General features: G+C 46.9%; 1 protein-coding gene across 1 annotated transcript in view; it reads left to right on the top strand.

Moving 5' to 3' along the window:
- The first annotated feature begins 13,719 nt into the window (after positions 1–13,719).
- Positions 13,720–26,485, top strand: part of F13A1 (coagulation factor XIII A chain) — a 215,955-nt gene continuing 203,189 nt past the window's right edge. Inside the window, exon 1 of the mRNA XM_068236848.1 lies at positions 13,720–13,972. The gene's annotated coding sequence lies outside the window, so the exon portion shown is untranslated. The remainder of the gene's footprint in view (positions 13,973–26,485) is intronic.

The raw sequence follows: 26,485 nt of genomic DNA, 5'->3' as shown, positions 1-26,485 counted from the left end.
CTGGTGAAACATTGCTGCATTACAATTATTTTATGGTGAAACATTGCTGTATTACAATTATTTTATGGTGAAACATTGCTGCATTATGATTATTTTCTGGTGAAACGCTGCCCACATTACAACTATTTTCTGGTTAAACATTGCTGCATTACGATTATTTTCTGGTAAATTGCTGCCCCATTACAATTATTTTGATTTCAAAGAGTTTTTATTAAGGACAATACAGATTCAACAATACAGCTAAGAAAAGCCCCAACAGTGGTGAGTAGAATGAATTCAAATACAAAAAAAATCAACATTAAATAACATGAATAATAATGAAGGTCATTAATATCTAAAGCATAAGTTCACATTGAGATGAGGTTAAATAGGTATACAAAAGATGGGAACACAGAACATCTCTTTATATGCACATATAAGAACAAAATGAGACCCAATCAAATATAGAGGACTCATGACCGAAGGCCAACATTATCTGAGTAGGAGAGTCAGGGCTGCCAGGTTTTAGTGAAAGTGTCTGTAGTATCATTAATAATGGTTAGTAGTCTTTCAACAATCATCATATCTGTAATAATATTTTTGGTAAGTTCAAGGGAATTTACAAAAAAAAAAAAAATACAACCGCATGGGAAATCACCAAGACTTTCTTCTCATTCGCCATGAGATCAAACTTGGAATTCTCGCTCAGTCGTCCCTACATATAACTAGCAAGTCTACGGTTGCTGGCAGTTTGCTAATATTCTGGTGAAATGTAGCAGCCGTGTGTTAAATTGTCTTCCTGCAGAATTTATGATTCCACCTTCCTGTTGTAAAAATGCCAACAGCGTTATCATTTGTGCTGAAAAAACAAAGATTAGTTTAAAATGTTCTGCAATTTGTAGTAAAGTAAAGCAACATACGGGTATGACACTGAATGTTTGATTAATGACTTCAGTCCATTTCTGGTAAATTTTCTTAATGGGTTATACACAAATTTAGTCCATTTTTTGTTGTAAAAATAGTAGAGTATTGTACCATAAGTAAAAGCAAGAAGTTTTAAATCAGAATGATACCATTTATTGGCTAACTTAAAAGAATAAGAGTAAGGCCGCTTGCACACTGCAAGTGATTCAGATTCAGATTCCGCTTTTTAATCAGTTTTTACATCCGATTCAGATTCCGATTTGCAGTGTGCAGGGAGCAAACTGCAAATCGGAATCTGAATCAGATGTAAAAACTGATTAAAAAGCGGAATCTGAATCGGAATCACTTGCAGTGTGCAAGAGGCCTAAGCAAGCTTTCGGCTGTGCAGCCTTCATCAGACTTCTATCCTGTATGCTGACTAAATGTTGGAACATCAGCTATACACATATCAAAAGGAGATTAGAGATGCTCGAACCTCCGATTTCAGGTTCGCGAACCTTTAACACGAACCTCTGCAAAAGAACTTCGTGAACCGCAATAGACTTCCATGGGCAGGCTAACTTTCAATACTACAAACACTAATTCTGGCCACAAAAGTGATGGAAAAGATGTTTCAAGGGGTCTGACACCTGGAGAGGGGCATGGCGGAGTGGGATACACGCCAAAAGTCCCCAGGAAAATTCTGGATTAGACGCACAGCAGGGTTTTAAGGGCAGAAATCACATTGCATTGCTAAATTGGAGGCATAAAGTGCTTTAAAACATCTTGCGTGTGTATACATCAATCAGGTAGTGTAATTAGTGTACTGCTTCACACTGACAGACCAAACTCACTGTGTAACGCATCGCAAACAGCTGTTTGTGTAGTGATGGCCACGCTGGACTGGTGCACACCATGGCGAGAGTGCAGGCAATGGTGGTTTTGAAGCCCATATGGTCGGGCTGAGGTAGCTCAATGACAGAACAGTGACCGGTTGATCGAATTTGGTCTGTCCACAATGAAGCAATGACCTTATTATCTTGGGTTAGGTGTGCCCCCAACACAATCATATAGCCGGTCATTGCTTCATTGTGATACGCAAGCCGCTTCACTGCGGCAAGGTAACGATCACGAAGGGGAATTGACACATGTACATGCCTTTTGTTTTGTTGTTGCAGCCACAGTGCAGCCAGAAAAATTAGGCAGGCATGTACACGCACCAGAAAAATTATTATAGTGGCCGGTGCTAGCATAGCTATTATACAATGTGCAGTCACACAGGTGCAGTGAAAGGTATACACTAACTGCTGGTATAATACAATGTGCAGTCACAGATGCAGTGAAAGGTATGCACTGACTGGTATATAAAACAGTTTGCAGTCACACAGGTGCAGTGAAAGGTATGCAGTGACTGGTATATATAACAGCGTGCGGTCACACAGGTGCAGTGAAAAGGTATGCACAGACTGGTATATAAAGCAGCATGCTGTCACACCAATGATATGCATTGTGTCGACTACAGTCAATAGAAAGTATGCTTCAATGTTAACGCGCACTTTGTGGCAATGCACTGCATGTACTGCATTGGAATGCCACAAACTGTTATACCAAAACACATTGGCCGCGCTGTGAAGGTAGCATAAGTGGTGTATTGCAGTGTGGAAAGTTGCGTTACAATGTGGCTGTTGTGCGCGCTATACACCACTGTGAACGTAGTCCAACAATGTTCAAAGTGGTGCATTGTGTTGCAGTGTAGCATGGCTTACCACACTGCAATGCACCACCTATAAGACGTTCACAGTGCAGCAGATGCATTGCTTTACAATGGGTTGAGGTATGGTAATGCACTGTATGCAGTCCGTTACCAGTAAACATGTACGTTAACAGTAGGAGTAAAGCATACTTTTTATTGACTGTATGCATTACTGTAGCCCATTCAATGCGACCATAATGTGTGGTGCTGCTGTCCTGGTCCATTGCGTTGTGTTCTGGTGTGGTGTCTGATTTAGCTACGTCGTCTGATTTAGCTACATGCAACTAAATCAGACAGCACAGTGTGTCCGGAAAAGCTACGCTGTCTGAATTAGCTACAATGGCAAAAAACAAGCCCTGTGTATATGTTGCATAATATATTGTTTGCCCTTGAGTGATAGGTTACAGATCTTATTTATGTAATGATAATTATTATGTTGGCTATGAAATAGCCAATATATTGTTCTTCTAGTTCAGCTCGTTCTTCTTCTTATTATTAATATTCTTATTATTAGCGCTCCCCATTTTCTATACGCTACGCCTCCCACAGTTTTAGGGGTACAAGCGCCAAACTTTTTACACTTATTCGTCCTGTAGCGAAGTATATTACTTGTGCTTTAATAAGCGATCCCACCCTCCGTGCCCCTGTGGCGGACCCCGGAAGACCCCTTTTTCCGTGTTGACTTTGACAGGGAAAAATTTTAAATCACTGCCACTCGTACAGTTTTGAAGCTACACTCCCCAAACTCGGACCACATATTGTAGGTGTAACCCCAAATAAAAATATGTATTTGGGGGGGGGGTCACCCTGAAGTGGGCGGAGCTACCAGCGGCAATGAAAATTTGAAGTTACATTCACCAAATTTGGGTCATTTGGTCATGGAGTGAAGCTGAAACATTTTGTCACATTTTGGGGACCCCCAAAAGTGGGCGGAGCCATAATCAACCAATCAGATTTTCCCTATTGACTTCAATGAAAAAATGTAAACAGCTGTAATTCTCACTGTATTAAAGCCAGAGTTCCCAGACTTGGCACACTGCTTCACTGATTGACTGGGGTTAAAATGTGGCAAGGTGGGCGGAGCCACATACAGCCAATCAGACACATAGCCAACATCCTGTGGTTTCTTCAGAAACGACACCATCTAGTTAATAATATTATTGGTGCCCCTCCCCCATTTTCTATACGCTACTCCTCTTACAGTTTCATGGGTACAAGCCCCAAACTTTCCACACTTATTCGTCTTTAAAGGGAACCAGAGAGGAATGATTTTATAAAATATAAAAAGTTTATACATACCTGGGGCTCCTTCCAGCCCCATAAGCCTGGATCGCTCCCACGCCGCCATCCTCCGATTCCTGGATCCTCCGGTACCGGGCCCGTCACTTCCGGCGGACGTGGCCAATTGTCCGCATCACAGGGGCTCCCTCCATACCCGTACGCATGCGGCTGCGCAGTAGGCAGCCACACGCATACCTGTATGGAGGGAGCGCCCTGTGATGCGGACAATTGGCCGTGTCCGCTGGCCGACTGGCGGTAATGACGGGACCCGATATCGGCGGTTCCAGGCAGCGGAGGACAGCGGCGTGGGAGCGATCCGTGCGTATGGGGCTGGAAGAAGCCCCAGGTATGTATACTTCATCCTCTCTGGTTCCCTTTAAGCCCCACCCACATGCAGAGTAGCACAGAAAAGGATTAAGATGAAATAGGGCCCTAGACAAGATAGCACTTTTTTGGGCGCTACTCTACTTTAGGGGACCCAGCAGGAAACCTCATAGGGAACAATTCTCCAATCACAGCATCCTTTACCGCACAAAGCATTGTGAATGGCTGAACAGGGTGGGTGCAGTTTATTACAACCTAGAAGTTCAAGAGCATGCCGTCCACCCAATCACATTAGCTAGATTTCTCTATGAGGTTTCCTGCTGGGTCCCCTAAAGTAGACTAGCGCCCATTTTTGTGCACTGCTGATGGTCACCTGACTTTTTTAGTTAGATTTGGTGGGGGTAGCATTTACCAGGCCCCTAGACCAGACGCGTAACTTGGGGGGGTCGGGGTAGGACCCCAAGGGCGCCCATTGGGGATTTTACACCCCCCCTGGCCGCCCACTGCCCCCCCCCCCCCCCGTGGCTGTCCCCGCTGCCAGGCAGGAATAGCCCAGCTTCAGACCTCTGACCAGGCGGCGACCACTACGCGGGCGCTAGGACGTAGCAGACACCGCACTGATATGCGGAAGTGACATCACTTCCGCATATACAGCGTGGTGTTCACTGAGATCGGTGCATCCGCTCTAACTGGTCGCCGGCTGATACTGAGGTCTGAAGCTGGGCTGTCCCTGTCACTATCTAACCTGGGGGTCCCTGTCACTATCTAAAATTGAAAATTGCGCAAAAGGTGGATCAGCGCAACACCAGGCCGCCTCCGAATGGCCTCCATCAGAGATGCGCTGAGCCCCCCCAGGAACTACAAACGCACCTTGAACCCAAACAGAAGCTCTGCATATACACCAAAAGCATGGGTGTTAAGTGGGAGCAGCTGACCAAAAACGAATTACATTAGTACATAGCAAGGAAATGAGCAGCGCTACTTAAAAACAGACTAGTGCCTACCTGCAAAAGAGTGCAAGCCCCACTTGTGGGGTCGAATACACACTGAGCATACACATGACCTGTCTACCACTAGAGGAGGATGTTGGTTTCCATTAACAGCTTGCATGCAACCTATTAAGTACTCGTCCCTCCCACTGCAAAGAAGTCAATCCTCCATGGGAGGGGCCTAACACTAACTAAATCCTAACCTATGTATATGCACCAGTGAGGTGCACGGCCTAGCACGTGCACCTCACTGGCGCCCACCACCGCTGCCTCCCACCAACACCCAGGTACAGCCTTGGACTTTTTTGTGATTTTGCAACAATTTTTCATGCACTGTTAAGATTCATATTTGTGCCACTTGCTTACCATTAAACCATAGTGCCTGACTTTTCTGCTCCTTTGATCATTGCTTTTGGTGTATATGCAGAGCTTCTGTTTGGGTTCAAGGTGCGTTTGTAGTTCCTGGGGGGGCTCAGCGCATCTCTGATGGAGGCCATTCGGAGGCGGCCTGGTGTTGCGCTGATCCACCTTTTGCGCAATTTTCAATTTTCGATTTTATTTGATTAGCCGCACCCAGGCTATGCATATACATAGGTTAGGATTTAGTTAGTGTTAGGCCCCTCCCATGGAGGATTGACTTCTTTGCAGTGGGAGGGACGAGTACTTAATAGGTTGCATGCAAGCTGTTAATGGAAACCAACATCCTCCTCTAGTGGTAGACAGGTCATGTGTATGCTCAGTGTGTATTCGACCCCACAAGTGGGACTTGCACTCTTTTTCAGGTAGGCACTAGTCTGTTTTTAAGTAGCGCTGCTCATTTCCTTGCTATGTACTAATGTAATTCGTTTTTGGTCAGCTGCTCCTACTTAACAGCCATGCTTTTGGTGTATATGCAGAGCTTCTGTTTGGGTTCAAGGTGCGTTTGTAGTTCCTGGGGGGGCTCAGCGCATCTCTGATGGAGGCCATTCGGAGGCGGCCTGGTGTTGCGCTGATCCACCTTTTGCGCAATTTTCAATTTTATTTGATGAGCCGCACCCAGGCTATGCATATACATAGGTTAGGATTTAGTTAGTGTTAGGCCCCTCCCATGGAGGATTGACTTCTTCGCAGTGGGAGGGATGAGTACTTAATAGGTTGCATGCAAGCTGTTAATGGAAACCAACATCCTCCTCTAGTGGTAGACAGGTCATGTGTATGCTCAGTGTGTATTCGACCACACAAGTGGGGCTTGCACTCTTTTGCAGGTAGGCACTAGTCTGTTTTTAAGTAGCGCTGCTCATTTCCTTGCCTGTCACTATCTAACCTGGGGGGTGCCTGTCACTATCTGAACTGGGGGTCCCTGTCACTATCTAACCTAGGGGTCCCTGTCACTATCTAACCTGGGGGTCTCTGTCGCTATCTAACCTGGGGGTCCCTGTCACTACCTGAACTGGGGGGCTTGTCACTACACACACTGGGGGTCACCAGTCACTAACTGAACTGGGAGCTCCTGTCCCTACCTAAACTGGGGGGTGAGAACGGGCCCATAGGTTATTATTGCACTAGTGCTTTAAAAAGCAATAGCGCTTCAGCGGTTTGCCGAAATCGACGGCAAAATGCTCAGATGTGAACGGGGTCTTTAGGCACTTACCAGGCATAATAGCAAAATCCGACATTCACATTTGGCATGTTAATCCTCAGTGGATTGTGGTACCTGGGTTTTTTTTTTTACTACTTTAAGACCGGCCCATGCCAATGGGCGTGGCCACAGAGGCAGCCCCAGGACTGCCTAACGCCAAGGGGAGGTGGGATCACTTGTGTGCTGTGTTGTGCGGCCCTGCAGCTTGGCCTTAAAGCTGTAGTGGCCAATTTATCAAAACATGGCCTGGTCTTTAGGGGGTTTAACACTGCGGACCTCAAGAGATTAAGGCGCATTGTGGCCAAAAGAGGCAAAATCCGACAGTGCTATTTGGCATCCTAACCCTCCGTGGATTGTGCTTCCTGTGTTTTCAAGCCAAGTTTGATCCATAGCACAGGATGACTATGGGGGGGAGGGGGGGAGGAGTTGTCGGAAGAAGTCAAGCTACTTTTTGTCCCAATCCCTTCCACCTCAGATTAGATTCTCTTTTAATAGGAATGGTAGTAAAAAAGTACATAATGAATAAAATTGATCATTGTTTACAATATTCATTTTAAGATTATTTAGTCGGTGTTTGTCATTTGTAAAAAAATTTGCAGCCCGATGTACATTCTTACATTTATCGTAGCTACATTTTTTAGTTCTGGCAGCAGATCAGTGCCGAATGTTTGTTTCTGAGAGTTGTATGCACAGGGGGAGATAGTGCTGGCTTGGCAGTTGGAAAAAGCCATTATTTCCCACAATGCAACAAGGTGCATTTAACCTCATGCAGCCGCAAGTACTGGGTCCTGGCTTGATGATGTCATCAACCCATGACACGTTACATGTGTCAATATGTAGCTTGGTGTGCTGTACTTCTGGCATGGAATTACTGCTCATTGTCAGTGCAGTGTCTTATTTTGCTCAACTAAGAGTGGGGTGCATGTTGGCCACTACACACCAGGGAACTACAGTGGAGCAATAATGACCAGTAGGCACCACTGAACACTATAGGTGAGTGAGGGTGCCACGAGACAATTTAGTGAATTAAACATGTTGAGTTCTGCAAATAAAATTGTGACCTAGCTTAACATGTGGCAGGGGTGTGTCTTGATGCCCCCTTTGAGGCTATGCTAGTGAGGTTTGCCATGGGGCACAGCATTACGTGACCATAAAATCATCTCATGACTGGTGCAATGGAGGAGGTGGGGGTGACAACTCCCTGGGAGAGGGGGTTCATGGTTGCATCTGGGAGTCCCATTTACCAAGGGGATCCCCAGATGCTTGCCCCCCCCCCCCTCCTTCCCAGGAGAATTGAGTAAAGGGGGCAAAGTACCATGTCCAAAAAGGGTTAAATGACATAAAACACACACGAATAAAGTCCTTTATTATTCTTAATTAACCAAAAATACTTACCTGTACCTTTAAACAAAAAAATTCTGATGTCAATATCTTCTATCTTGCGACCTTTTTGATACATTGATTGAAGATATCCACGGACCCTACGCCACACACTGCTATCAGCTCTGCTATACTAACTATAGCACAGCTGCATCTTCCTCCATAGCTTTGCCCTCTCCTCCCTGCACCTATCACCCCCACCTACACTGGCAACCTTCTTAAAGGGGACTCCCAGATGCCACCATAAACCCTCCGTGCTCCCCCCTCCGAGTCTGACTGTAGGGAAGCGCTGTGTAGGGAGGGCAACTCACCTCCCTGGTTCCAATTGCCGCTGGTCTCTTCTTCTGTCTTCTCCTCACAGCCGCTGATACACTCGCTGCTTCCGGCTAAACAGGAAGCAGCGTGTGTATCAGCGGCTATGAAGAGAAGAGGAGACCTGCGGCGATTGGAACCAGGGAGGTGAGTTGCCCTCCCTACACAGCGCTTCCCTTCCCTACAGTCAAACTCAGAGGGGGGAGCATGGAGGGCGGCCCGCGGCGAGGAAGGGAGGGAGAGGTCGGGCTGCCCTCCCCGCGACTGACTCCACCCTCCATTTCAGCGCCCACAACTCCTTCGGCACCCAGGGCGCCCGCACGGCCCTAGAAACGGGCTTGGTCAGAGTGGCTCAGAGAACTTTTAATGTTGAAGATCAGCAGAATATAGGCTAGCAGTGACCAGGATGGGGAGAGACAGCCTGAAGATGGTCAGAGTTAGGGCCCGTTTCCACTAGTGCAGAAACCGGGCCAAATCCGCAGTTTCCCCGCAGTCAAATCGCGCTGGTGTAAACTCTCCCATAGGAAACTACGGCGCCACTGGCCAAATCACTTACCTTAGTGATTTGGCCGACATTGCCATCACTTTCCGTGCGGGAGGCTGCAAATATCATAGCCGTGCATGGCACGGTTTATGGGATTCATTAGCGTTCCTGCAGAGGAAGAAGTACCGCCGTACGTCTCCCAACCGCCCACGGCACTAGTGGAAAACGGGCCCTAAAAGAGCTAGCACTCTATATACATCACTTTATGGGGGAGGGGAGCCCTCCGAGCTAGCACTTTACAACCTTTAGGCCTCTTGCACACTGCAAGCGATTCCGATTCAGATTCCGCTTTTTAATCGGTTTTTACATCCGATTCAGATTCCTATTTGCAGTTTGCTCACTGCACACTGCAAATCGGAATCGGAATCGGATGTAAAAACTGAATAAAAAGCGGAATCTGAATCGGAATCACTTGCAGTGTGCAAGAGGCCTCATATATACACATCACTGGTGCAGATATATGTCCATACAGCTCTCAGTCACATATACATCTATATGGGGGACCCTCAGAGCTAGCACTCTACAGCACTACTGTCTATATACATCACTGGTGCACATATATGTCCATACACCCCTCAGTCACATCTATATGGGGGAACCGTTGGAGCTTGCACTCTATATACATCACTTTATGGGGGAGGGGAGCCCTCAGAGCTAGCACTTTACAACCTTTATATATACATCACTGGTGCAGATATACGTCCATACAGCTCTCAATCACATATACATCTATATGGGGGACCCTCAGAGCTAGCACTCTACAGCACTACTGTTTATATACATCACTGCTGCACATATATGTCCATACACCCCTCAGTCACATCTATATGGGGGGACCCTCAGAGCTAGCACTCTACAGCACTACTGTCTATATACATCACTGGTGCACATATATGTCCATACAGCAGAGTGCATACAATTACATACAGAACAATTGTGCAGCGGTTTCATCTTGTGATAGACAGTAGTTTATGCTGTCTTGTTGGCCATGTTAAAATTATGTGAAACTTTATGGCTTTATGCTTTCAATGGAGGATAAAATATTAACATACACATGCTGTCCTGCCTGTACATGTGTCCTGCCTGTATGTGTGTGCCCCCCTGCCCTGGCAGTGTGCTGGATGTGCTGCAGGTTTGTGCCCAGGGCTTGCTGTTACACTGTGTGGGAAACTGATGAAGCTATGGATTGTGATACTACATCGTATACCTGTACATATCATGTGCAGATCCATAGAGCAGGATGCTGTATGCAATCCATTTCTGACCAGGAACGGACGATGTAGCTATTTCAGACGACCCTCCCCCCTCCTATGCCGAGCTACTGGATGTGCGCATGCACACGCATGCGCAGTGCTGAATGTAGCTATTTTAGACGGGTAGCTATTTCAGACGAGACACCGGCTGTCACAGGGAATGCAATGCAATGGCCACTGTGAATGTGGCATTAGACTGTCGTACAAATATGAGACTGACTATGATAGAGGAAGGAAGTGATGAGGAAGCAGGAAACTTGGGCATGCCATAAGCCTATGCAAAAATTTGGGCACCCGCAGTGCCCAAAAAAATAGCAGGCGCCGGGCTGTCTGTAATACAAAAGATGGCAAAACATGGCTACAAACAGTGGGTGCAAATTTTACAGTATAGTCTCTATTTATAATTAAGCCAATCAAATTTTTGTTTTTGTGGTGGGGAGGGGGGGGGGGGGCGGTTAGGGTTAGGCATGGGGAGTTAAAGGTCAAGATCAGCCATGGAGGAGGGGTTGGTTAAGGTTAGGTTTCGGTAGGGGGTGTTTAAGGTTATCCATGGGGGAGTGTTAAGGTTTGCTAGAGTAGAGGAAGGGTTCTGTGTGATACTAAGGTTACGTTTTGCTGTAGTAACATATCAGCAAGTTTTACTAATACTTTATTAACAAAAATAGCACTGTAAAAAGGTAGAATATCGATTCAATACCAATATTCTACTATAGGCTATTCTTGAGCGTCCAAATTTTATGACGCTTCTATTTCATGCCCGCAGTGATGAGTCTATATCAGGCATGGGCAAACTTGGCCCTCCAGCTGTTGAGGAACTACACGTCCCACAATGCATTGCAGGAGTCTGACAGCCACAGTTATGACTCATAAAGGCAAATGCATTGTGGGATTTGTAGTTCCTTAACAGCTGGAGGGCCAAGTTTGCCCATGCCTGGTCTATATACTCTGTTAAGTGCTTTAGAAATTGTACCTGATGTATAAATTCATATTATTATTATTTATTGTATTTATAAAGCGCCAACATATTACGCAGCGCTGCACAATAGATAAATGGGTTAACCTACAAGGTAGGACATACAGGAAACTCACAATAAAACAAGATCATGCAAATGATTTGATAACAGTACAGTGTCATAGGCAGGGCCGGATTTGTAGGCAGGCCGAATAGGCACGGGACTAGGGCGGAGCTTGAGCTGGGGCGGTGTTGCAGCTGACAGGAGATCAGTTGTTCCATAATCACCTTGTGCAGGGACGTTCTGCTGCTGCTGGAGTCTCTCCCATGCACGCTATGTGCGCTGACCATCCCGCCCCTCCCCTCTGACACTGGGTGGAGAGGCAGAGTGCCGAGCAGCAGAGCGGGAGATTTGATGATCAGGGCCAGATCCCGACAAGCTCAGATACTCAGTCATTGCCCCCCAGCTGCCTGCTGCGCTGCTCTCTGTCACCTCAGAGATAATCCTTCTCCCTACCTCAGTAAACAGAAAACTACGAGTCACTACGCAGATAGACCTGGTAGTGTAGTGTTGCCTGGCTGGCTGCAGCTTAGCTCACAATCTCCCGACATGCCCCGCCCACCTCCTTTACTTCCAGGCTGTTTCCATGATGTTTTCTGACTGCAGTGCCGGGAGATTTAACACTGGACTCTGCAGAGTGCTGGGGAGCAAGCGTTTGCTTATACAAGAGGGAGTGGGACAAGTTAAGAGTAAGCAAACAATGACTGCAATTTAGATAAGGTGATTTGGCTTCTTCTCTCCAATGCTCTGTCTCAGCATGCCTGCATTTTTAACTTCACTCTCTTGTGACAAGTGAAACATTTCTTTTTTTTCACTTTCCTCTCTGTCACACTTTACCTGTCTTTTCCTCTCTCCCATCCCTTGTTTCCTGTCTTTTTCCTCTCTCTCCCATCCCATCTTCCCTGTCTTTTTCCTCTCTCCCATCCCATGTTCCCTGTCTTTCCTCTCTCCCATCCCATGTTCCCTGTCTTTCCTCTCTCCCATCCCATGTTCCCTGTCTTCCCTCTCTCCCATCCCATGTTCCCTGTCTTTCCTCTCTCCCATCCCATGTTCCCTGTCTTCCCTCTCTCCCATCCCATGTTCCCTGTCTTTTTTCTCTCCCTTCCCGTGTTCCCTGTCTTTCCTCTCTCCCTTCCCGTGTACCCTGTCTTTCCTCTCTCCCTTCCCATGTTCCCTATCTTTTCCTCTCTCCCATCCCATGTTCCCTCTCTTTTCCTCTCTGTCTTCCTTGTTCCCTGTCTTTTCCACTTCCCCCTCACATATCCTGTGTTCCCTGTCTTTTCCTCTCCCATCCCATGTTCCCTGTCTTTCCTCTCTCCCATCCCATGTTCCCTCTTTTCCTCTCGCCCTTCCCCTGTTCCCTGTCTTTTCCTCTTCCCACTCTCCTATCCTGTGTTCCCTGTCTTTTCCTCTCCCATCCCGTGTTCCCTGTCTTTTCCTCTCACCCTTCCCTTGTTCCCTGCCTTTTCCACTTCCCCCTCTCCTATCCTGTGTTCCCTGTCTTTTCCTCTCTCCCTTCCTGTGTTCCCTGTCTTTTCCTCTCTCCCTTCCCGTGTTCCCTGTCTTTCCTCTCTCCCTTCCCATGTTCCCTATCTTTTCCTCTCTCCCATCCCATGTTCCCTCTCTTTTCCTCTCTGTCTCCCTTGTTCCCTGTCTTTTCCACTTCCCCCTCTCATATCCTGTATTCCATGTATTTTCCTCACCCCCACTCCCATTCCGTGCCCCCTGTATTCTGCCCCCTCTTCCATTCCATGCTCCTTGTCTTTTCCTCTCCCCACTCTCCCATCCCGTGTTCCCTGTCTCTTCCTCTCCCCCCTCTCTCATTCTGTGTCCCTGACTTCTTCACTTCCCACTCTCGACCTGTCCTGTTAGTATATTATTGTATGGGCAGGCACACACACGTTTGGGGGGGTGTTGGTTCACAGTTGGCCTAGGGCGGTAAAAAGTAGAAATCCGGCCCTGGTCATAGGTCAAAAGAGAGACTGTTCTAGTCCACAAGAGGGGTGACTGACAGTAAGATTGCATAATAAAGCTGGAAACACTAGGGAGGAGGGCCCTGCCAGAAGCTTACAATAATAAGAATACTCCTTATATTGTAGCATATATATTTTTTTTTTTCAAAAGCTGCTTGTAAAATATTTGCTGATTAAAATATTTGCCCTATTAAAAAGTAAAATATTTGCTATGATCTACATATTTTAGTACAAACTCGAATGATACTATTGATGTTTAATTATTCACAGAAAAATAATGAGTCTCCTTTTATCCTCACAGTCATGGCGATTTGTTTAATAGAGTATGGAAGATTACTGCATGTATTCCATTACAAAAAGTGGCATCAAACACAGCATTTTTTTCTTTCAGCCCAAATGACTGTCATCTGTTTCCGTTTACAATGACCACATTATTCACAGAAGTCTATTTTGAAAGCACGCCTGCAATCTGATAATGATTAACAAGCCAGGATGGGTGGAGACTGGAAAACATGGTGAACTGAAACCATGGTGGTAAAATGGGTGGGAAGAGGTGGAGTGAGGACTCTAGCTCTAAAATACAGAGACATTTCAAGGCACTGCTAACTCTGGTGACAGCAACTACCACAAACATACCAAGAGATAAAAAGGTAAGACTAAATATATTTACTCCTACACAAAGCAGAGGACTCAAACTGTAGTTTACATTCTATGTCTGCAATGTATATATGTAATAATAGCTCCTCAGTGGCACAACTGTGCTTGCACTGTGCTCATCATGATTACTTTAATACTGTGTGTGACCAGAACTTTAGCTGCACATGTGAAATGCAAACACTGCTAAACAGAGCCACTGTTCTATTGGCCTATGTGTGTTGTGGTTTTACAGCTGTTTGACTTTAGAGAAACATTCTCTGAATTACAACTACAAAACTATAATGCTGTAAACTGAGTTTACAGATAGGAAAGGCTTTCTCATTAACTTAATGAAATGAGCCATACATATCAAAAGTCTGCAAAGAGAAGAAAACTTTGGTTGCCCATAACAACCACAAAGCTTATTTTCATCTTTAAACGTGGGCTGTGACAGATACTGGTTATATTAGCAGCAAAACTATTATTTTGAATTATTTTAGAATGCAAGACATTTGGCCAATATGCAATTCACTTTTTCTGCGTTTTCTCCTAGGTGATATTTTCACAACCTGTTATTAAATGCCTTTTAAGCCACCAGCAAGCAAGAAAATACTCAGAATAATTTTGATAGTACTTTTCCCCCTACTTTGTTGGTACTTTTCAATTGTAAAGTGGAAAAAGTTATTTTAAAGAGGAGATGAAAAATTATCTCCTAGGAGATAAGTCATAGAATGGACCTTATTCAATTCATTTTTTTTTCTCCAATGTTTTCTCTTAGGTGATACTTTTTCCTATTTTCTTTAAAGTCTCTAACTCCTCAGCACTGCAATTGAAAAAGTACAAAAACAAAGTAGGTGAAAAAGTACTGTCAGAATTGTTGTAGACAACGTCCCAACCAACAAACTACCGTTTCTTATAAAATTTTATCTTGTGACATGTGTCATTCATGGCTCAGAGTGGTCTGGCTAAAAAATAGTATTTGTACAAAGAATACTGTCAGAATTGTACTAGGTTCTGTCTAGAATGTATATAATTTTTTCTGAGTGCTTTTTGCTTGCTGGTGGCTTAAAATGCATTTTATTGATAAGGTATCAACTAGGAGATAACTTGGAGAAACAGTAAACTGGATAAGAGCCAAGGGCCCATATGCAATTCATGTTTTCACTTGAGCTTTCTCCTAGGAGATCATTTTTCATCTCTTTTAAATAACTTTAACATTTTGCAATTAAAAAAGTACCAAAAAGTAGTTTAAAAAATGCTATAACAGTTTTTTTCTGAGTATTTTCTTGCTTGTAGGTGGTTTAAAGGGCATTTTATTCACAAAATTAAAATATCACCTAGGGAAAACTCAGGAGAAAAGTTAATTGCATTAGGGGGTTTAAAAGAGAAGGGCCCATATGCAATTCACTTTTTCTCCTGAGTTTTCTCCTAGGTGATATTTTCACAGCTTGTCATAAAATGCCTTTTAAGCCTCCAGCAAGAAAGAAAACACTCAAAATAAATTTGATGGCACTTTTTCTATGAACTTTTGGGTACTTTTTCAATTTTAAAATTCTGAAAAGTTAGTTTAAAGAGAAGATGAAAGCTATCTCCTAGGAGATAACTCAGGTGAAAAAGTTAATTTCATATGGGCCAAAAGTTGAAAATAGGAATTTGTAATCTTAAAGGAATACTATCGAACTTAACACATTTCTGTCAGTAGCATAAATCAAAATTGCATTAACAGTCTGTGCAAACACAGCATACCTTTTTGCTGTGCAATGTTTCTTTTTCTTTTAATTTACCTTTTAAACGGATCCCCTGACAAGCTGACGGCGACGGCTAATGGGGCAGGTCATTATGTCAGGGGATTCCTTTTTACAGTGCAGTAGTGTATTATACTATTTTCACGTTTCCCCATGCTATTCATTACTATTACTATGTTTCCCCAACACTATTCAGCATGCCAGTCATCTGTCACAGTAGCCTGCTATGAGGAGCGAGAGACAAACGCTCTCGCTCCTATTCTGCCCAGCCAATCCCCCCAGAACCAGAAGGAGACTTCCGTATGTTGGGCTCGGGCTGCCGCCGCATTCGTTGTTTTGTCATCGCTACGCAACGGCAACCATATAAGCTGGAGGAGGGCGCATCATTGCTCCTTTCCTTCGGCTCCTGCTTCCGATGCGTAGCGATGACAAAACAACGAATGTGGCGGCAGCCCGAGCCCGACACACGGAAGTCTCCTTCTGGTTCTGGGAGGATTGGCTGGTCAGAATAGGAGCGAGAGCGTTTGTCTCTCGCTCCTCATAGCAGGCTACTGTGACAGATGACTGGCATGCTGAATAGTGTTGGGGAAACATAGTAATAGTAATAGTAATGAATAGCATGGGGAAACGTGAAAATAGTATAATACACTACTGCACTGTAAAAAGGAATCCCCCTGACATAATGAGCTGCCCCATTAGCCGTCGCCGTCAGCTTGTCAGGGGATCCGTTTAAAAGGTAAATTAAAAGAAAAAGAAACATTGCACAGCAAAAAGATATGCTGTGTTTGCACTAGCTGTTAATGCAATTTTGATTTATGCTACTGACAGAAATGTGTTAAAGTTCGATAGTATTCCTTTAAGTCTCACACACATGCTAGACAGAACCTAGACACAATCTAGCATGTGTACAGGTGTCCCACGAGGTTGGACCTTTGAATAGCAACAATGAATCAGTGAAAAAATTCTTCTCCTTCTCATGTACTGTATTCCTGTTTCTGTCTATGACATATGATAGTTGTGTGAGCTGATGTTATCAGAAATAAGAGCAGGCAGGTGATTCTCTAAACCTGACAGGAAGTGCCTTATTTAGGAAAATATACTAATGGAAGGAAATTCTCATCTATCACAACAAATAATACAGATTGTATTTATAAAGCTGGATAAAATATGCAAATTTTCACTTTGCATTTCAAACAAAACAAAATTGCTAGTGATTCTAGTGATGTTGAGGCATATCACTAGTGCCACATGCCATCTCCTTACAAGAATACCTTTGTTGTTACCTATTCAGTCTGGGAGGCCAAAAGGTCCTTGGCCTGGCAATTAATACAAACACCTCCAACTGAAGAGGATGACTTTTTGTCCACCAATTGTACTGCTCTCTCATTGGTCAGCCAGAGCACATGACTGCTACATTAGCATGTAGCTATATTTAACCAGTGAGAACCCTGGAGATGGATAAGGAACATGGCAGCAAAATACTCTTTCATCAAAACCTGCCTGTTAAATAGGCAGACATGTCTATTTACAATCCAACCAACAGTGCAGTGATGATGGGTGGGGAGAACAGAAACAGGAAACTCGGGTGCCCGCTAAAACTTTGGGTGCTGCCATAGATACCCATATAAATACAGACTATGGGGGCAAATTTGGGCTGCCCGCAATGTAAAATACGATCACAAATAGGGGATGGTTAATGTTAGGAGTGGGGAGCAGTTAAAGTGAACCTCCAGACTAAAAATCTACTCAGCAAAACTGAAAAGGCTTGGTGTTTCTTTAACAGTTTCACAGCATCAGAACTTTGTTTTTCTTACCAAAGCATCATTTTAAGCTGCATTTTTAGCCAAGCTCCACCCATCAAAGAAAACTGACCAGGCTTTTTTTCCCTGATGCTGTGCAAAGCATGATGGGATTTCCTATGTTGTTGTTCACGTTGCCTAGCAACTGGGAGGGGTGATTAGCACACAGGACAGTTGGAACTGTGTCTCATGCTCTCTGTCACCTCATTTCAACCAAAAAGATGGCTGCCCTCATGAAATGAAACATTTGCCTGTTCTTTTAAAATAGGGTGGGTAAGAGATTATATTACCTATCTATTTTAACTACTTGAGGACCACAGTGGTAAACCCCCCCTAAAGACCAGGCTCTTTTTTTCATAATTGGCTACTGCAGCTTTAAGGCCAAGCTTCAGGGCTGCACAACACAGCACACGAGTGATCCTCCCTTTTCTCCCCACCAACAGAGCTCTCTGTTGGTGGGGTCTGGTCGCCCCCTTGTGTTTAATTTTTTTTCAATAAATATTTATGTTCACATGTTTTCAATATTTTTTTTACTACGTCTATTTTTTTTTTTTTACCAATCCCCTCCCTCCCCCCAGCCGGCCAATCACGCGATCGGCTGTCATAGGCTTCTGCCTATGAGAGACGATCACTCTCTTGTCCCCCAGGGATACAGCCGTGTCTGTCCCCAGTACAGCGCTGCTGCTGATCGCAGCGCTGTACTCTGTGTAAACACTGTCGTCATGGAGGAGTCCGCACACAGACTTATCGGAGCAATCACCACAATTTTATTGTCCCATCACATGTACAAAGATACATAGTCAGACCTGCATAGGCCGACGATCGTTTCGGGGCCACTCAGGGTCCCCTTTATCAAGGCAAGTAGCAGAAAAGACATATACACCTAGTCAGTGCAAAACAATCACAATAAGTACCCCCAAGCACAGATCCCTATCTACGCCCATGGGCGTGTGCATCAATCAAAAAATCGTTTCATATTTGAATTGCAGACTGTGTCCTATCATTGGATCTTCTCACCTGTCAGTCCTGACCTGCTCACCGACTCCACCGGCCCACATCAGAGTTAACATCACAGCGCTCGTCTCCATGCATGGCGTGGGCGTGGCTACTGGTCACTCCAATTTTTTCCGATTTTTTACTACGTCTATTTTTTTTTTTTTTACCAATCCCCTCCCTCCCCCCAGCCGGCCAATCACGCGATCGGCTGTCATAGGCTTCTGCCTATGAGAGACGATCACTCTCTTGTCCCCCAGGGATACAGCCGTGTCTGTCCCCAGTACAGCGCTGCTGCTGATCGCAGCGCTGTACTCTGTGTAAAGATGGCGGTTTCACCATCTAACAGTCTCCCGAGCTGCGATAGCCGCTCTGAGACTGAAGATAGAGCAGAGCTCCGCCCCCCGAGAAGGAGATGCGCGCGCATCCTGCGCGCAATCTCCTTCAGTAGCCGGCTCCAGGACCTGACGCCATTTGGCGTTAGGCGGTCCTGGGGCTGCCGCCACGGCCACGCCCGTTGGCGTGGAGCGGTCTTTGAGTAGTTAATTAACATAACTAATGTAACTTAATGACAGTATGTTTGTTTAGGAAGTTCCTCTTTAAGATTACAAGTAGGGGCATGGTTAAGGTTAATGCAAAATGCCAAGGAAAACATTCCTGCATCAGTTTTGCTGTTATCGAGCAGGCACGCACTGACCCACCGCAGATGGCCAGGATTTGATTTAGTGAATTACCATACAGTCATCCCTGAGCAGGTTTTTGCTTCGTAAATGTCTGTACACGTGTACTTTGTGTATGCCTATTGGTGGTGTTTTGATGAATCATAAAAAGTTGGACATGGAATAGTTTTGCTGTTAAAAACATGCCAAATGCATTCCTGGAAGCAAATACGTTTTTTTCAATCATTTTGTTTTCTTCTAACATTATTTATGCTATCTTAAAACTCACAAATAAGTATTGTAACAGATATGCACAGAGAAGCCTGCTCACACCCTGAACCATAGCAGCTGTAACCCAGAGATAGTGGTGTGCTCTCACACCATACAAAGGACTCTGTGGTAAAGGAGAGCACTCTGTGGTAAAAACCCACACATTTCTTCTTTATTGCAACATCTACATACTGCAGTGTTAGGAGGGGGTTTCAGTAAAGAAGACGTTTATGAATTTTAACACTGTGTGTTGCTGTAGTCTTTCTCCTTCTTGATAATTCATTGTTTACAATTATTAATTTGAATGAATACAGCTATAAAAATAGATTCAAGTATAAGAATGTGAAGTTTCTGTAAGGCATATCTTGGTACAAACAAATACTGTTTCAGCTATCACAGGAAGAACACCAAAACTGGGCTTATTTAATACAGAAAGAAATAATTAAAACAATGATTAAGTGTAATAACCACAGCTGTGGTAGCAGCTTCAAGAGTGAAAGGTCATGCACATATATGAAAAATACCCCCCCCCCCCCCAAGGGATCGGAACCTGATCCCTGAGGTGACAGTATGTGGCTGACTGTACAGATGCATTGCACACCTACAGCTTTGTGATCAGGAAGTGTTTTGTTGCTATGGAAGGGGGAGGAGGGATGACAGTGCTGTGCATGACAGAGCAGCTTTGAGTGGGAGGGATAAGGAGGAGAACAATGGGCGCAGCTGCACTCAGCTGGAAGGAACCATCACTCTGTGGGCCAGATTTATCAAGAGTGGCTGAGACAAAATATATGTAACAATACTGCCGGCCTCTCATGCCTGCTATGAGTCGGGCGCTTCCGGCTTGCGTGCCACGCCGCCTCAGCCTGCAGCAACAGGCAGAGGTATGCGTTCCAGAGGACGCGCGGGACATACGCGTCCGACCTATGGGAACAGGCGGCGGGTGTTCCGGAAGTGACGCGACGGAATGTCGCGTCTGACGCGGCGGAAATTACGCATGCGGAGGCCTTATAAGGGTTTCCGGGACGCGGCTGCACGCCTGTTATAGCGTGTATTTTGCCGCTTGTAGGTAGTGTTAGCCATACTTCTGTGTTTGTACTGTACCTGTCTTGTAGTGGTAGCCTTGCTCCATTGTTCGTACTGTACCTATCTAGTCACTGGGGTCTAGGGTCAGTGAGGCGTGTGGCTTGTTTAGTCTTGGCTCTGGTTGCTGACCCAGTCCCAGGCCTGGTCCGTATATCTGCCTATCTGATACCAGTGTATGACCCGGATTGCATTAAGACCACTCTCTGTCTAGCCCCTTGTACCGCAGCCATCTGATACCAGTGTATGACCCGGATTGTATTAAGACCACTCTCTGTCTAGTCCCTTGTACCGCAGCCATCTGATACCAGTGTATGACCCGGATTGTATTAAGACCACGCTCTGTCTAGTCCCTTGTACCGCAGCCATCTGATACCCGTGTATGACCCTGATTGTTTAGACCATTCTCTGCCTCGCCCTTTTGTACCTTGGCTACTGACTCACATTACCCCAGCCGGTTTCAGGCTGCCACCTGTCCTCCCGCAGCTAGTAGGGCAGGAGGTGGTGCCATAAGTGACACGCGGTAGGCCGACCGTCACATTATAACAGGCCACTTTTATCCTTAGGGGATATATATTTACACTCCACCATGGAGGATTTGCAGAGGCAGATAGACCAGCTGTCTGCTATGGTCAAGGGTCTCGCCGACATGGTGACCCCATTAGCACAGGCCGCGGCCGCGGCCATTCCTCTGGGAGATGAGCCAGAGGATGCTGCTAACCCCCCTCCGGTCCCGCCGGTTCCACCGCCTGTCTTACCGGTCGTACCGGTTGTCCCAGTTGCATCCGTGGCTGAACCTAAACTTCCACTCCCGGAGAAGTTCTCCGGAGACCGGAGCACATTTAGCAATTTTATGAATTCTTGTATGATGTATTTCTTTGTAAGGCCGCAGGCCACGGGGACGGAGACTCAGAGGGTGGCCCTGGTGATCTCGCTGCTTCAAGGGGATCCACAGGCATGGGCCTATAGCCTTCCTCAGGGGCATCCCGCTCTCGCCTCGGTGGAAGACTTCTTCCAGGCAATGGGCGTGCTGTACTCAGACCCTGACATCACCACCACCGCTTCCCATAAGATCAGGGCCTTAAAACAAGGGAAAAACACGGCGGAGGTGTACGCGTCAGAATTTAGGAGGTGGTCAGTGGCCTCCAGATGGAACGATCCAGCATTGGTGGATCAGTTCAACTTTGGGTTGTCTGAAACAGTTAAAGACCACCTGATCAACTACCCTCCGGCCGAGACACTGGACGAGGCTATCACCCTTGCCATCAGGGTGGATCGCCGGATTCGGCAGAGACGCTCAGAGCGGTCAGGCGCGGGAAGTGTTGCACCCGTGGTGGCGGGCTTGCTCAGCCCATCAATGCCCCCCGAGGAACCCATGCAGATCGGAGCTTCCAAGCTGTCCGCCGCGGAGAAGACACGCAGGCGAACCCAAGGGCTGTGCCTTTACTGTGGGGGTGCCGGTCACATGGTCCGTACCTGCCCCGAGAAGAAGTCGGGAAACGCCAGCGCCTAGATGAGTTGGAGGAAGTTCATCCAGGCGGGCAGGTAATTCCTCTGAAAGAACAACGTTTTCTTGTACCCTTTAGTCTTGACTGGAAGGGAAAAGGGGTGACCGGGCAGGCTTTCATTGACAGCGGGGCTGCTGGGAACTTTCTTGATCTATCTGTGGCCGCACGGCTAAATATTCCCTCGTTGCCTCTCCAAAGCCCCTTACGAGTCACGGCCATCGACGACTCGCCGTTGGAGTTAGTCACTCCTGTGGCAAGGACCCCAGAGTTGCACCTAAAAGTCGGGGCTCTGCATGCAGAGAAGATAACGTTCTTCCTGTTGAACATGCCATCCACACCCCTGGTACTCGGGTTGCCGTGGCTGAGGCAACACAACCCGGTGTTGGATTGGCGCACGGGGCAACTCGTTAGTTGGTCAGGGTTCTGTCACCAGAATTGCCTTTCGACACTCCCTATCCTTAGCACCCAGGTGATTTCGTCGCAGGTGCCCGGGCACTACAAGGAATTCGCCGACGTATTCTCACCCCAGGCTGCGGAGAAGCTGCCGCCGCATCGCCCCTACGACTGCCCGGTAGATCTGTTACCGGGAACCATGCCTCCTCGGGGTCATCTGTACAGCTTGTCAGGCCCTGAGCGCACAGCGATGCGGGAGTATATTCGAGAGAACCTGGAAAAGGGGTTCATCCAGCCCTCTAGCTCTCCGGCAGGGGCGGGATTTTTCTTCGTAGAGAAGAAGGATGGCGGGCTCAGACCCTGTATCGATTATAGGGGTCTGAACGCTATCACCATAAAAAACCGCTATCCTCTTCCACTAATAGAGGATCTGTTTGGCCAGGTGGCCGGGGCCCGGGTGTTCACGAAACTGGATCTGAGAGGGGCGTACAACCTCATTCGCATTCGGCAGGGGGACGAATGGAAGACTGCGTTCAATACTCACGATGGGCATTATGAGTATTTGGTGATGCCATTTGGGCTCTGTAACGCCCCCGCAGTCTTCCAAGAATTCGTGAACGACATTTTTCGGGACTTCCTCGGGAAATTCGTCATCGTCTATTTAGATGACATCCTCATCTATTCCCCGACTGTCGCGGAACATCGACACCATGTTCGCAGGGTGCTACAGAAGTTGAGGGAAAATCGCTTGTACGCCAAGCTTGAGAAATGTATTTTCGAGGTCAACCAGGTACCGTTTCTGGGGTACGTGGTATCGGATTCTGGGCTGACCATGGACGCGGCTAAGGTGTCCGCAGTCCTCAACTGGCCACAACCCGGCAATCTCAAGGCTCTCCAGAGGTTCTTGGGATTCGCCAACTACTATAGGAGGTTTATCCAGGGATACTCATTGAAGGTGGCCCCATTGACCGATCTGACTAAAAAGGGAGCTGATCCCAGTCAGTGGTCACCTCAAGCTCAGTTGGCCTTCAAGAGCCTAAAAGAAGCCTTTTGCTCTGCTCCCATTCTCACGCATCCAGATGTCACCCGTCCCTTCATAGTGGAGGTGGATGCCTCCGAGGTTGGAGTGGGAGCGGTCCTCTCTCAGTACTCGGGGAGCCCCGAAAAACTACACCCTTGTGCCTATCTGTCTAAGAAATTTTCCCCGGCGGAGCGGAACTACGACATCGGGAACAGGGAGTTATTGGGAATTAAGTGGGCATTTGAGGAGTGGAGGCAATGGCTAGAGGGGGCTACTCACCCTATCACCGTGTATACAGATCATAAGAATCTGGAATACATCGAGTCCGCTAAGAGGTTGACCCCCAGACAGGCCAGGTGGGCACTATTTTTCTCCCGGTTTCGTTTCACTATCACTTACAAACCAGGCCCAAAGAATGTGAAAGCCGACGCCTTGTCACGCGCATTTAGGCCTAGTACAGTTGAGACCCGGGTTCCTGAACCGATAGTGTCCCCCCAATGTTTTGTTGCTACTCTGACTACTTCCGTACCAGAGACAGACTTAATGAACCTTCTTTCTTCCTGTCAAGGTGAAGCTCCGTTGGGAAAACCTGCCGGTCGGATGTACGTTCCACCCCAGTGGAGGCTCAAGGTCTTACAGCAGTTCCATGAAGACAAGGCGGCCGGTCACCCAGGGGAAAGCAAGACCAGGGAACTACTGTCACGTTGGGTATGGTGGCCATCGTTGACTCGGGATTCTAAGGCGTTTGTGAGGGAATGTGCCACTTGTGCCCGCAGTAAAGCCTCTCGGACTGCGCCCAGTGGGCTTTTGCGGCCCTTACCCATTCCATCTCGACCTTGGTCTGAAATTTCCATGGACTTTATTGTGGATCTTCCTGCCTCCAATGGGTACACCGTTGTTTGGGTCACTGTAGACCGTTTTAGCAAAATGGCCCATCTTGTTCCGTTGATTAAATTACCTTCAGCAAAAGAGTTGGCTGAGCTTTTTATTTTCCATGTGTTCAGGCTTCATGGAGCACCAGATCGAATTGTCTCCGACAGGGGAGTTCAATTCGTCTCTCGGTTCTGGCATGCCTTTTGTTCTCGACTGGGGGTTACCTTATCCTTTTCATCGGGATTTCACCCCGAAACTAATGGCCAGACCGAGAGACTAAACCAGTCGGTAGAACAGTACCTGCGTTGCTATGTAGCTGGCAATCAGGAAGAATGGGCGGCATACCTCCCGTTCGCGGAATTTGCCCTGAACAACCAGGTGGGTTCTTCTGCGGGCATGTCCCCATTTCAGGTGGTTACGGGACTGAGTCCCAGGTTTTCTCCACTTTCAGGAGTTCCTTCGAATCTTCCCGCGGTTGAGAATTGGGTCACTCACATGGCGGAGGTATGGGAACAGGTTCGGGGAAACTTGAGCAAGGCGGTAGACAAACAGAAACGCGCCTTTGACAAGCGTCGGTCACGGGAACCGGACTTGTCTCCTGGGGATCTGGTTTGGGTGTCCACCAAGAACATCCCATTGCGGCAACCCACGCCCAAGTTAGGTCCACGATTTATCGGACCGTTCCCTGTCATTAAGAAGTTGAATGAAGTGGCCTATAAGGTCAAGTTACCTGACTCTCTCAAAGTCGGGAATTCGTTTCACGTATCCTTACTGAAACCAGTAAAAGGGTCTCAGACCACCACGTCCCCGCCACCTCCCGTGTCAGTGTTAGGGGAGACAGAATACGAAGTGGAGAGAATCTTGGATTCAAGAAGGGTTAGAAACTCGCTGCAGTACCTGATCGACTGGAAAGGGTACGGACCTGAGGAGAGGTGCTGGATTCCGGCAAGGCAGGTACATGCCCAAGATTTGGTTCGGGAATTTCATGCTAATTTCCCCAGCAAACCAGGGGTAGAGTGCCCGGAGGGCACTCCTCAGGGGGGGGGTAGTGTAACAATACTGCCGGCCTCTCATGCCTGCTATGAGTCGGGCGCTTCCGGCTTGCGTGCCACGCCGCCTCAGCCTGCAGCAACAGGCAGAGGTATGCGTTCCAGAGGACGCGCGGGACATACGCGTCCGACCTATGGGAACAGGCGGAGGGTGTTCCGGAAGTGACGCGACGGAATGTCGCGTCTGACGCGGCGGAAATTACGCATGCGGAGGCCTTATAAGGGTTTCCGGGACGCGGCTGCACGCCTGTTATAGCGTGTATTTTGCCGCTTGTAGGTAGTGTTAGCCATACTTCTGTGTTTGTACTGTACCTGTCTTGTAGTGGTAGCCTTGCTCCATTGTTCGTACTGTACCTATCTAGTCACTGGGGTCTAGGGTCAGTGAGGCGTGTGGCTTGTTTAGTCTTGGCTCTGGTTGCTGACCCAGTCCCAGGCCTGGTCCGTATATCTGCCTATCTGATACCAGTGTATGACCCGGATTGCATTAAGACCACTCTCTGTCTAGCCCCTTGTACCGCAGCCATCTGATACCAGTGTATGACCCGGATTGTATTAAGACCACTCTCTGTCTAGTCCCTTGTACCGCAGCCATCTGATACCAGTGTATGACCCGGATTGTATTAAGACCACGCTCTGTCTAGTCCCTTGTACCGCAGCCATCTGATACCCGTGTATGACCCTGATTGTTTAGACCATTCTCTGCCTCGCCCTTTTGTACCTTGGCTACTGACTCACATTACCCCAGCCGGTTTCAGGCTGCCACCTGTCCTCCCGCAGCTAGTAGGGCAGGAGGTGGTGCCATAAGTGACACGCGGTAGGCCGACCGTCACAATATATTAGTAGGTTTTCAGAAATCCATGCAGAACTGTCTCAGACATTTTAAGAAATCACTAAATAGCGCAGATTCCTTCTAAAACTGTTGTAAAATAGGAGGAGCTAGGAAGGTCTCTCAGACAGTGCAGTGTGTGAGAGGAATTGCTGTTGCTGAGGTAACCAATACATCTGCTGTATTGATAGCAGCAGGCTCTGAGGAGGAATTCAGCAGGAGGGAGGAGCACATCACAAATCATTTCTGGCCTGCACTCTGCAATCACATCTAGCCTGCAGTTCTACATCTTTAGAACTGCTATCAAGCAC

This window comes from Hyperolius riggenbachi, chromosome 5, assembly GCF_040937935.1.
Source record: "Hyperolius riggenbachi isolate aHypRig1 chromosome 5, aHypRig1.pri, whole genome shotgun sequence".
Taxonomy (NCBI): Eukaryota; Metazoa; Chordata; class Amphibia; order Anura; family Hyperoliidae; genus Hyperolius; species Hyperolius riggenbachi.
Note: the sequence above shows the minus strand (reverse complement) of the source record. Positions and strands in the feature narration are given on the sequence as shown.